The following is a 12,967-nucleotide window of genomic DNA, read 5'->3' as shown; positions in this document are numbered from 1 at the left end:
AATGACTGATCTTTTATTTTCAAAAAAATATATCTCAAAAACTAAGAAACATACATCGCTGAAAATTTGACAGTAAACGTAAAATTTTCTTAACTTTCAAGAAATTATAAGAACAGCAATAGCCCCTTTTGTTCCAAGGCCTTCCAAACACGAAAAAAAAACGGATTTTTTTCATGTAAAAACAATTTTTGTGAGATTTTATATTTTTCTTGAAAAGTCAAAATCTTTAGCTTTTATTTTGTCCAAGAAAGTTGAAAATCGGTCAAGCGGTTCAAAAGTTCTATTTTTTTTAAATACAGTGAAACTCCATGAGTCGATATTGAAGGGACCATCGACTCATGGAAATATCGAGTCATGGAACAGATATCCTTTGGAAATCAGTTCCAAGGGACCATCATAGTAACCATTTTTGGTTTCTAGTATGGTTCCATGAGTCGATAACGAGTCATGGAACATCGAGTCATGGAGGTATCACTGTAAAAGTTTTGCAAAGTCGCAAATGGTAACCCAAATAAAAAAATCCAAAAACACGTGTATCCTTACTTCGGATAAGGAACAAAATAGCGAATTTTCACGGAATTCGGTGACCCACTAGATCGGTTTTTCATGGAATGGCTGTATAATGAAAAAATTCATACAATGCGAGTGTTTTGATTTTATTGCGAAATAATCTGTACTATTATGCAACTTAATGTATGATAATAAAGCGCATTTGGCAGCTGCTACGGATTGATCCGACTCACATTGCACCAGTTTACGGGTCGAAACGAAATGAGGGAACGAACTCAGAAAACAGCGTCTTATGCGGAGAAACTCGCCAATCAAACGACTGTCTTTTCCACGCAGTGCGGGTGTGATTAATTTGTAAAAATAAACGACTTTTCACGTAAATTGTTATGCGACTTTTGGTTATATGTGTAGCAGATTACCAGTTTACAAGGTGTACAGTACAAGGTGCACTGCACACTGGGCCAGGAGCAGAATTTAGCCAGACAAAACCTCTAGCGCTTTAGGAGTGCATTTTTTCGGGTTGGTGTCAAAGGAGACTTATCTTGAATTTGTTTGTTCTTCAATTTGATGATAAAAGTTAGTTGGAAATTTCGCCGCATAGGTGGCGCTGCGATGCAAACTTTTTTGTTTTGCGTCATAGAGCTTTCGCGTCTTCGGCAATGTTTTAGAACGTGTAAAAATACGACAAGTTGTCGAAGACACCAATGTTCTAGGACTTCAAATAACAAAGTTATGATAAAAAATGTGTAAATCACTTAAATTTTACGTTTTTTCTACTTTTTACGTCAAAATCGTAAAATGTTTCATTTCAACAACCATGCGTCGCTTAATTTCGATAACATGCATATACTTTATGAAAAAAAAATCTTATTATTATATAAATATTTGAATTTTTGAACAAATTATTGTGAAAATATGATAATTTTTAACATAACTTAACTCAAAAAGTTGCAAATTTTTGCAAAAACTTATCAATGATCCCAAATACGCTATATTTCATCTACCAAAAGTCAAAGTTTGCCGGATGTATATTTTGGTATATTTGAGATATCTGAATTCAAAATAACCACCGTTTTCATATAAATAGAATAGACTTATTATCAATTTTATCATTGTACTACAAGATTGTTAGACACATTGCGTCAGTCAAGTTTTATTAATCAAATACTTTTTATTAGTCAGGTGTTACAGTATCTAGATATTTTCATATTGTTGTGTCATCTCCAGCAACTGTCTAATTAGAACCTCGCTATGGCCTGCTATAATTCATTTTTTACATCCTGTTTTGACCGCGTCGAGACAGCTCTCTGACATAAATCACAATTTACAAATCACTAGTATCAAAATAAAAGTATTTGATTAACAAATCTTAACTGACGCAATGTGTCAAAAATCTTGTAGAATAATGATAAAATTAATAATAGGTCTATTCTATTTATATGAAGAGATGGCTATTTTGAATTAAGATATCTCAAATATATCAAAATATACATCTGGCAAACTTTGACATTTGGCAGATGAAATATAGCGTATTTCGGTACATTGATAAGTTTTTGCAAAAACTTGCAACTTTTTGAGTAAAGTTATGTTAAAAATTATGATGTTTTTACAATAATTTGTTCAAAAATTCAAATATTTATATAATAATAAGATTTTTTTTCATACAGTACATGCATGTCATCGAAATTTAACGACGCACAGTTGTTAAAATAAAATATTTTACGATTTTGAGGTAAAAAGTAGAAAAAAAAAACGTAAAATTTAAGTGATTTACACATTTTTTACCATCACTTTGTTGTTTGAAGTCCTAGAACTTTGGTGTCTTCGACAACTTGTCGTATTTTTACACGTTCTAAAACATTGCCGAAGACGCGAAAGCTCTATGACGCAAAACAAAAAAATTTGCATCGCAGCGCCACCTATGCGGCGAAATTGCCAACTAACTTTTATCATCAAATTGAAGAACAACCAAATTCAAGACAAGTCTCCTTGGACACCAACTCGAAAAAATGCACTTTTAAAGCGCTAGAGGTTTTGTCTGGCTAAATTCTGCTCCTGGCCCTGTGTGCACTGTAGCTTAGTTGGCAAGAACGCCGGTCAGCAAACACGTTGTTTCAAGTTCGAGTCTCACTAGAAACACGCAATGTTCTATCTGATTGCAAATTTTCTAGTATGTTGCAGACGTACCAGCAAATTTAGTTGATATTTGTCAGTAAAGGGCAAACAACATAAGTAAACCTGCTCCGAGAACTGAAGATGACAAATTCGTTCAAAATCTGAGCTCAAAGTTAAGCAAAGTTCAAGCAGGGCTTTGACGGCCATTACTCCAGAAGTACTCATAAAACTGTCAGTGAAGTGCGTGTCGATCCCCTTGAAATCGTCGTCGATGACGCGTTCTGACTAATCGTAGCTGGTCTCGAGCAAGAGACTTAAGCTTCGCGGTGGGCTCCGAGCACGTAAGAACCCGCTCCGGAGCATAAGAAAACCACGAAGAGTTGCACCCAACCGAAGCATAAGAAACAAAAAACGCGGTAGCGACAGCAAGGAGAACAATATGGAAACGAATGACTGACTTTAACTAATTATAATGGTGTTTTATGATGTGGTATGCTGACGGTTTTATGAGTTTTTAAGCGATGTTTTACGATACGGACGGATTGACGATGACGAAGACGACGACGATGGACGACGGGTGCGTTATTGTCTGGCGGTGCCGAAAGCGAGATTCTGGAAGCGTGGATCATCACTCGGAATCTCAGTATATTGTGTAGGCGACTGCTCGTCTTTGTCCATTACGGAGCATTTTATGTGGTTTCTCGTCTTCCGAGGGCTCGGGGAAGATGCGCTCTCGGAAGTCGTCGCATAAATTACCGATACGAATTGAAGTCACCGCGCTCCCGTCGAGAATGCAGTGATTGATAGATTCTCTCGGACCTTGAGTTGACCCAGAATGTGGTGAACACTATATTGAACTAGGTGCATTGTGGTTTATATTTCAATAGAAGAATAACAAATGAATGATGGAGTTACATATCATCTTCAAGGTCCCAATCAAGCAGGAGCTTCTCAATGGCCAGTAGCGTTTCAAAGTCACGATCGAGTGCGGTCAGCTGCTCGGAACGCCATTGTTCCAGTGTTCCCAGCAGGTCCGTGCAAATCTGATTCGATTCGGTCGGTGATTCGTGACGTTCGCTACTACTGTCCGTCTCATTGGCTACTTCATTGCTGTTGGAAGCGAGCGATTCTTCTGCGGTCAGCGCGATGGAGATCTGTCGTAGATAATTGGCAAGGCACTTCAAATCCGGCGATTGTTCCGAGCGGTGTCCTTCGATGAACTTGGTGGCCCAGTTCAGCTGTTCGGAACTCAGTTGGAAGGATTCGGCCCCTTGATTGCTGAAGCAGGAGAATACAACTCCTAGTGTGTGGTCCAGCAGTTGAGGATAATTTGGGGTAGCGATTTTGTTTAATGGTTCTAGGTGAGGATCGGGTTCTGGTTCACCAACAGTGTCGTTTTGTCGAGGGAAAGGTTGGACAACTGGTTGATCCATTTTGACAGTGATGCAATTTCGAAGTTAAGTTGGAATTATTGGAAGTACAGTAGGCTTCGAAGACCTACTTGGATTCATGCGGACTAAGAGCACTTCACAAAGAACCCAAACCTGTGCACGCCAATGTCCACTATGGCTTATCAGGTGGCCAATAATCAAAAAAGTGATGTGCCCCAAATTTCAATTCTTGTTCGCCATTTCATTGTAAACATGTCTGCTAAGAAATCCCCAAAATATTAGGGCATGATTTGCATTGCACACTCAGATATGAGATGCCAAAGTTGAGCCTATGAAGAAAAACTTGTTTTTATTAACAAAAACTATGGTTTACTCAAATAAATATAACTTTTTTTCTATAATACTTACGTAAAATGTTTTTACACCATTTGAAAGCTTACAAAAAAAGCTTCCCAGAAACAATAAAAAAATAACAAAAAGCTTCAAAATAGTGGCTTTTATGATGTTTTTTTATAAAGCAGTTAAAAAAATCGAATAAGCTTATAGTTAACACATCGAGTACTTTTTTGTCCCAAGTTGTCCCAGGCTTAAATTCAGTTCCAAGGGTTCTTTGAGATGTAAACTAAAGGATCGTGAAGAGTTTAGCTGCACAAATTTGCACTTTTTTAATTTAAGGCTTTTTGAATTTTTTCAATATTTTTAACCATTTTCTATTGAAAACAGCTAAAAACTAATTCAGAAAATAACTTAATGACGCTAAATCATTCAAATCATCATTTCTATGTATGTTTTAACATTTATAATGATTTGCACAACGTTAATCGCATAAATGGCATATATGCATTATAAGTAACAAAGTTTAATATTTCGCTATAGGCCCTATTCAAAAGTTAGTCTCGAAAACTTGTGTTTGAAAATAAAACATCAAATTTGTATCATAAAACTCATAAATACGACATGAAATGGAAAAAAATATTTTTGGCCGCCAGTCTGTATGGAAACCGCCCATAGTGATGTCGAAGGCTAATCTTATGAACATCGAATGGGAGATTCCAGCAAAGACAGACACTCAACAGAACCAACATCCACCCGCGTGAGCATATGGCCCTGGCGCATATGAGCCGTGGCGAAGACGAACCAGCGAAGGAACAAGCGAGAAGAAATTAAGTAATGAAAAGCATAAACACAAACATAAGTTTTAATTGAAAGCATAAACATGAGGCGGCGGCCAGAGTGAGTTGAGTGCACAAGCCATCAAGCGGAACCGTTGCTCTTCTCCGTCGTCTTTGAGACTCCGCGCGAGATGGAAATTTCTTCTTGGGATGCAAAAGTGAAATACGGAACGCTTCATTATGTGTGCTTCAATCTCGACGGTTCTGTCGATTTTTGCTATAGCTTCGTACCGTTAACAATCTGTAACCCGGTAACTATACTGCGCTGTGTAGATGCTTTCAAAAATCGCTTCCCAAACCCATCCAATTTACGTCATTGCCCGGAGCAGAATGGGGAACACCCCACTCTCAGAGCATGATTAACTCCATTCCCAGTTTTATGACCCCGAAATCATGGTGAAAATGTTTTATAGTACTAGAAGTTGAGATTTTAACAAACTAAAATACAGATCGGACTCGATTATCCGGAGTATCGATTTTTTTCACTCCGGATAATTGAATCTTCCGGATAATCGAAATACCGTCAAGCTACCATTCACCGTGCATTTAAGAAAAATTTGCACTTCAAAAAATTATATAACTTTTCCAAATAATTTGAAGCGAACAAGAATACCACTACGTAGCGTGCAATTATTTCATAATTCAGGGAAAAATCTAAAACTAGTGATGCATAACAAAAAAATACTCAAAAATTATGTTTGAAAATGTCATATTAAGATCGCCTCGTATCGTTTTTTTTTTTTTTTTTCTTTATTAGTATCATTTCAAACATTACATTCATTTCTTATATCTAGGTGTTCTGTGTTATTAGACAACACTATCATCCTAATGTGGTAAAACAAATTTAAGATTTAATTAACATTTTGTTAACAACATATTACATTTCAGTTGCCGTAGCAGTTCAGATATTTTACAGGTGAGTTGATTTCACCTGCTTATAAGAGAAAAAAAAACGTTTTTAATATACTTAACCTAACTTAACCTAAACATATATAACGCATTAATCGTGGCAATAGAAGATTGTAACGATTTTTGCCTGAAATTATTTATTATTTTATTTGACATTTGTTCCAATGTTTCAACATTGGATATTCTATGTAACTCATTGGTACTATACCAGGGAGGAAGTCTCAGAATCATTTTCAAAATTTTATTTTGAATTCTCTGCAGAGCTTTCTTCCTGGTATTACAACAGCTAGTCCATATTGGTACAGCATACAACATGGCTGGCCTGAAAATTTGTTTGAATATCAAAAGCTTGTTCTTAAGACAAAGTTTTGATTTTCTATTAATAAGGGGATAGAGACATTTTACATATTTATTACATTTGGCTTGAATGCCCTCAATGTGATTTTTGAAAGTGAAATTCTTATCTAGCATGAGCCCTAGATACTTAACTTCATCTGACCAATTTATTGGAACCCCTCTCATCGTGACAACATGTCTACTTGAAGGTTTCAAATAAAGAGCTTTTGGTTTATGTGGGAATATTATTAGTTGAGTTTTGGAAGCATTAGGAGAAATCTTCCATTTTTGCAAGTATGAAGAAAAAATATCCAAACTTTTTTGCAATACAGATGACACGCAGGCTTCGTCCTTTGGCGGAGAGGCCTGTGTCATCCGCAAACAAAGATTTTTGACATCCCTGAGGTAACTCAGGTAAGTCAGATGTGAAAATATTGTATAATATTGGTCCCAAAATGCTGCCTTGAGGAACACCAGCTCTTACAGGAAGTCTTTCAGATCTGGAGTTTTGATAATTAACCTGAAGTGTACGATTTGACAGATAACTTCGAATTATTCTAACAATGTATGTTGGAAAATTAAAGTTTTTTAATTTTACAATCAAACCTTCATGTCAAACACTGTCGAATGCTTTTTCTATGTCTAGCAGAGCAAGACCAGTAGAGTAGCCTTCAGATTTGTTGGAACGGATCAAATTTGTTACACGTAAAAGTTGATGAGTGGTCGAATGTCCATGGCGGAATCCGAACTGTTCATTGGCAAAAATTGAATTTTCGTTGATGTGGACCATCATTCTGTTCAAAATAACCTTTTCAAAAAGTTTACTGATGGAGGAAAGCAAACTGATTGGACGATAGCTAGAAGCTTCTGCAGGATTTTTGTCTGGTTTTAAAATTGGAACAACCTTAGCATTTTTCCATTTGTCAGGAAAATATGCTAATTGAAAACATTTGTTAAAAATATCAACTAAAAATGATAAGCTACTTTCTGGAAGTTTCTTGATGAGGATGTAGAAAATTCCATCATCGCCAGGAGCTTTCATGTTTTTGAATTTTTTAATAATAGTTCTCACTTCTTCCAAATCAGTCTCCCAGGCATTTTCAAAAAGGTTCTCTTGATTGAGAATATTTTCGAACTCCTGAGTAACTTCATTTTCAATTGGACTAGTAAGTCCTAAATTAAAATTGTGCGCACTTTCAAACTGCATAGCTAGTTTTTGAACTTTTTCGCAATTAGTTAGTAATAATTTGTTATCCTCTTTCAATGCCGGTATTGGCTTCTGAGGTTTTTTCAAGATTTTAGATAATTTCCAAAAGGGCTTAGAGCCAGGGTCCAATTGAGAAATTTTATTTTCAAAATTTTTGTTTCTTAATTGAGCAAAACGTTTCTTGATTTCTTTCGGCAAAACCTGCCATATAATTTTCATAGCAGGATCGCGAGTGCGTTGAAATTGCCTTCTCCTCACGTTTTAAAGACGGATCAAGAGTTTAAGATCATCGTCTATAATCATGGATTCAAATTTTACTTCACATTTTGGAATTGCAATGCTCCGGGCTTCAACAATGGAATTTGATAAAGTTTCAAGAGCATTGTCAATGTCAAGTTTAGTTTCTAAAGAAATGTTAACATCAAGATTAGAGTCAACATACGTTTTATATATATTCCAGTCGGCTCGTAAATAATTGAAAGTGGAGCTGATAGGATTGAGAATCGCTTCTTGGGATATTTGAAATGTAACTGGGACATGATCAGAATCAAAATCAGCATGAGTAATCAGTTGGCTACAAAGATGACTAGAGTCGGTTAAGACCAAATCAATCGTAGATGGATTTCTAGAAGAGGAAAAACATGTGGGGCTATCAGGGTATTGAATTGAGAAATATCCTGAAGAGCACTCATCAAATAAAATGCTGCCGTTGGAATTACTTTGAGAATTATTCCATGACCGATGTTTGGCATTAAAGTCACCAATGACAAAAAATTATGACTTATTGCGAGTCAATTTACGCAAGTCAGTTTGGAGCAAATTAACTTGCTGTCCAGAGCATTGAAAAGGCAAATAGGCAGCTATGAAAGTATATTTACCAAATTGTGTTTCAACAGAAACACCTAAAGTTTCATAAACTTAAGTTTCAAATGATGAAAACAGTTGATGTTTTATACGCCTTTGAATGATGATTGCAACTCCCCCACATGCCCCATCAAGTCTATCATTACGATAAACAAAAAAGTTAGGATCTCTTTTGAGTTTAGATCCAGGTTTCAAATACGTTTCGGTAATAACTGCTATATGCACGTTATTAACCGTAAGAAAATTAAACAGCTCGTCCTCTTTACCATTCAGAGAACGAGCATTCCAATTTAAAATATTCAAATTATTATTTGGATCCATTAGAAAAACGTAATCCAATAACAATTTGATTTGTAAATTTTACACCTACTTGGACTGCTTCAGTCATAGTGGTGGCTTTGAACATTGCATCAATCATTATATTCAATTGCATAGGAGAAGGTATCGACCGTGATTGTTTTAATTTTATTTTGTTTTATGGCTATAGCGGTCATGCGACTCAAAGCTAAAGGGAGTCTATAGAAGCAAATGATGGAAACGAATAGGTGCATAGGCGTCGCAAGGGAGCGACAAGATTGAAAATTTGTAATTAGGTGGTGAAAATTGAGCAAGCCATTTTAAAGTCAGTAAACATCGAAGCGTCCTGTATTTTGCCTAGCTTCTCTACTGGAAAAGGGTTGGCTCAAAGCTTTGAGCTTTGCTACCAACGATTCTATGACACTACCCCGAACGCCACTACCCCGAATGCCACTACCCCGAACGCCATTACCCCGAAAGCCATTACCCCGAATGGGTCATTACCCCGAACGCCACTACCCCGAATGGGTCACTACCCCGAACGCCATTACCCCGAATGCATAACATTTTGAGACTTATTCTAGTTAGAGAGTGGGAGATAGTTGTACGTTTCCTTATGAGTATTTAACGAGTTTGACTCAACAATGTATTTTTCAAATATTTGAAGATAAAAAATCAGCTAGTTTTTCAGCAAATAATGTTTACATACTAGGTATTGTTTGGATTTGTCCTCTAAATTTGGTGAGATTCACACAGCCACATTGCAATGCTCTGAAAAACAGCCTATTTCGAAAAGAAGGGTGAATTTATTATGAAAATGATAGCTATAATATGCACAAAATTAGGATGTAGTAAAGTCTCTTATTGTACGTTGGTACATACTTCCTTTACTCATTTGTGTAGGTGTCGGGTTACTAGCATTGAGATCTTCTTGAAGATTTTGTTTCATAAACGATGATATGAAGATCACCCTGCGATAGTCACTTCAAGTGTTGTTCTATGAAACCCGCTTCAAGACCAACCTGATAGACAACCATTCCGCTAAAGCAAGGAAACGTTAATACACTTGTACATGTTAGAAAAACGGTGGAAAACTTTCGTTGGTTTGTGGGATTAATTTGAATTTATATGAGATAACTGCAGTTTTTTTTTGCTTCAAGACAATGATGGCAGAAAAGTGGTGAGCAAATCCATAAGATACCTGTTTTAATACAAGAAGATAAAAGAAAAGGGAAATTTCTGATTAGAATTGTAGCAGGATTCACTTTAGCAAATGCCTTCAGGATATATTCCTTTAAAAAAGCTGTTCTATATGTAAATATTGATGACTAGCCTATCCAACGAAAACTTGAAAGAACAGCCTGTTTAAGAAAGAAGGGCAAATTTCTGGTGGAATGTTTGCAGCTATGACGTGAACGATCATTGTAACAACGTGATGCTGTGGCACAACCAATATTCATAAGAAAGGAAAATATTTGTTTAGAAACAAAATTGAAATATGAACACCACCAAGAAGTTCAAATACCGGTGATCACGCAGATGTTCAGCAAGACCATATTAAAGATTATGAGTTCGAATTCCTCCGGAGGCGGATCTTATGCATTTAACATTTTTTTAACGTCCCTGGGCATAGAGGCACATGTACAAGAATGTTAAATTGACAAGGAAAGCTCTCAGTCAATAAAAGGCTTATTTTATTAAAAGCCCATACACATATCTCGTAAAACTGCTTCAAAGGGGACAAAAAATGTTGTGGGTAGTGTCATCAAAATGTTACAGCTCATACACAATATGAAGAATTTCCATACAAAAAATGGTACGGGGGTGGGTAGGTGTCAAAAATGGATGTTTTTGGCATTATGAAATTTGTGAATTATCCCTTCAACTGCGAAAGTACCCACTGTGCTGATAAACAAGAACTGTCTCAGAAAGAATGAGAAGAAGTTAGTTGCCAACAAGATATTTCGAAAGGAAAGCTGACACATTAAAGAAGGGAAAATATATGATGAGCATTTTACCGACGAATTTGACGCGCCATTAATTACCAGTTTTCATTAGCGACGCATTTTTGCCCGCAAAACAAGATACTGCACTGTATCTCATACTATTCGGGGTAATGGCTCATTCGGGGTAGTGGCGTTCGGGGTAATGACCCATTCGGGGTAATGGCTTTCGGGGTAGTGACCCATTCGGGGTAGTGGCATTCGGGGTAGTGGCGTTCGGGGTAATGGCGTTCGGGGTAATGGGATGGAGCCCTACCAACACAGGCAAAATATTTGCTTCTATAGACTCCCTTTAGCTTTGAGTCGCATGACCGCTATAGCCATAAAACAAAATAAAAAAAAATATATATATTCAATTGTTCAGTTAGAAAATTAAAATCAGAGGCAGACATGTCATGTGATTTCCCATTGGAATTTACGGTAGACGAAGAAGCGGAGTTACCTGTGGCGGTAGGGTTTTTTCCATTTGATTTGAAACAAGTAGAATGGGTACCCATGGATCGAACAGGGGAGGAGTTCGAATTTCCTGCTACGATATCGGCAAAGGATTTACCGTGGGTAGATACATTCGAAATTGAAAGATTCGAACGGCTACCCGACGGATTAAAATTAGTTTGTGAATGAGCATGATTATGATCTTCCTGATGGGTATGATTCATGATCAAGCGATCGTTAACTGAAAAATGAGCATTGTTCGATACTCTACCAGGCAAATTCCGGTAACGACCGTTATCGTAACGGATATTATCTTTCATCTGCCTGGCACGAGCCTCAATGACCCTTTTGCGTGAAGGACAATTCCAAAAATTGGACTTATGGTTAGCCCCGCAATTACAGCATATGAATTTGGTGGTATCTTCCTTCACTGGACAGATGTCCTTAGCGTGAGAAGAACCTCCGCAAATCATGCATTTAGCATCCATGCGACAATTTTTTGTACCATGACCCCACTTTTGGCACCGACGGCACTGAGTGGGGTTCTGGTAATTTCCTCCAGGTTTCTGGAAATGTTCCCATGTCACACGGACATCAAACAAAAGTTTTGCTTTTTCTAAAGCTTTAATATTATTTAGTTCTTTTTTGTTAAAGTGAACTAAATAAAATTCTTGAGAAAGCCCTTTCCGAACAATGCCAGATTGGGTTCTCTTTTTCATAATGATTACTTGGACTGGGGAAAATCCAAGTATATCATTTATTCCATTTTTGATCTCTTCAGGTGATTTATAGTCACTTGAGAGACCTTTCAAGACAACTTTGAATAAACGTTCAGTTTTGTCGTCATAAGTAAAAAATTTGTGCTTCTTCTCTTCAAGCCTCGTACCGTTCTTTGTCACCATTTACCGTGCACACTAGTGCACCATTCACCGTGCGTATAGTTTTCGTCATGATTGAATTTTGTATCTTGAAGAAACGTTGTTGATGGAGCAACTATGTTGCTAGTAGTGTGCGCAATCATTTTTAAGAGTATTCAAATCTTCATCTAGGGTAGATGTACCAATAGTGGAGGAACTAAGCACAATTGAACTTCATTTAATCGTCTAAATTCAAGAAGCGCAATTAATGTGCATGTTAATGTTGTAACGGGAAGTAACGACCATTGACTTAATGAGAAAAAATATTTCATCGCAGTAATCCACGGCATGTCAATGAAAAATAATACCTCCACTATGGACCTATGCACGAGTTCACTATTTGACGTTTTAGCGGTGCCGTGTTATTTATGTGACCATGGAAACCCGTGAATTCGGCACCGCTCTAATGTCAAATTGGTGAACTCGTGCATCGGTCCATTGATACACTGTTCCTTTAGTTGTGGTATATTTTTAATTTGTGTTCCTATAGTTGCGATATCAGTGGTTTTCTTATGGGATCCTCCACTATAGGAACACGTTACCGCAACTATTGGAACAGGTAAAAATAGTTTAAGCAGTTTTAGTGATATTTCATCAATTTTAAAACAATTTGAACGCTCTTTTCAACTATTCCGTGTATCAACAAGCCAATACGTCGATTGGCAGTGTCGGCTCTGTGACTAGTGTAATAAAATCAGTGAAAACGGCACTACCGCAACTATAGGAACACCCACAACTAAGGGAACACTTACCCTATATAAATAAAAATGGAGGGATGTTTGTATGTCACGAAATGGCTTCCGAACGGGTC

General features: G+C 36.9%; 1 protein-coding gene across 18 annotated transcripts in view; it reads left to right on the top strand.

Moving 5' to 3' along the window:
* LOC5574500 (nuclear receptor coactivator 2) overlaps nucleotides 1-12,967 on the top strand; it is a 567,167-nt gene that overhangs the window by 306,816 nt on the left and 247,384 nt on the right. The gene's annotated exons all lie outside the window — the stretch shown is intronic.

The sequence above is a fragment of the Aedes aegypti genome, chromosome 2 (genome assembly GCF_002204515.2).
Source record: "Aedes aegypti strain LVP_AGWG chromosome 2, AaegL5.0 Primary Assembly, whole genome shotgun sequence".
Lineage (NCBI taxonomy): Eukaryota > Metazoa > Arthropoda > Insecta > Diptera > Culicidae > Aedes > Aedes aegypti.
This window is presented reverse-complemented; position numbering and strand designations above follow the sequence as displayed.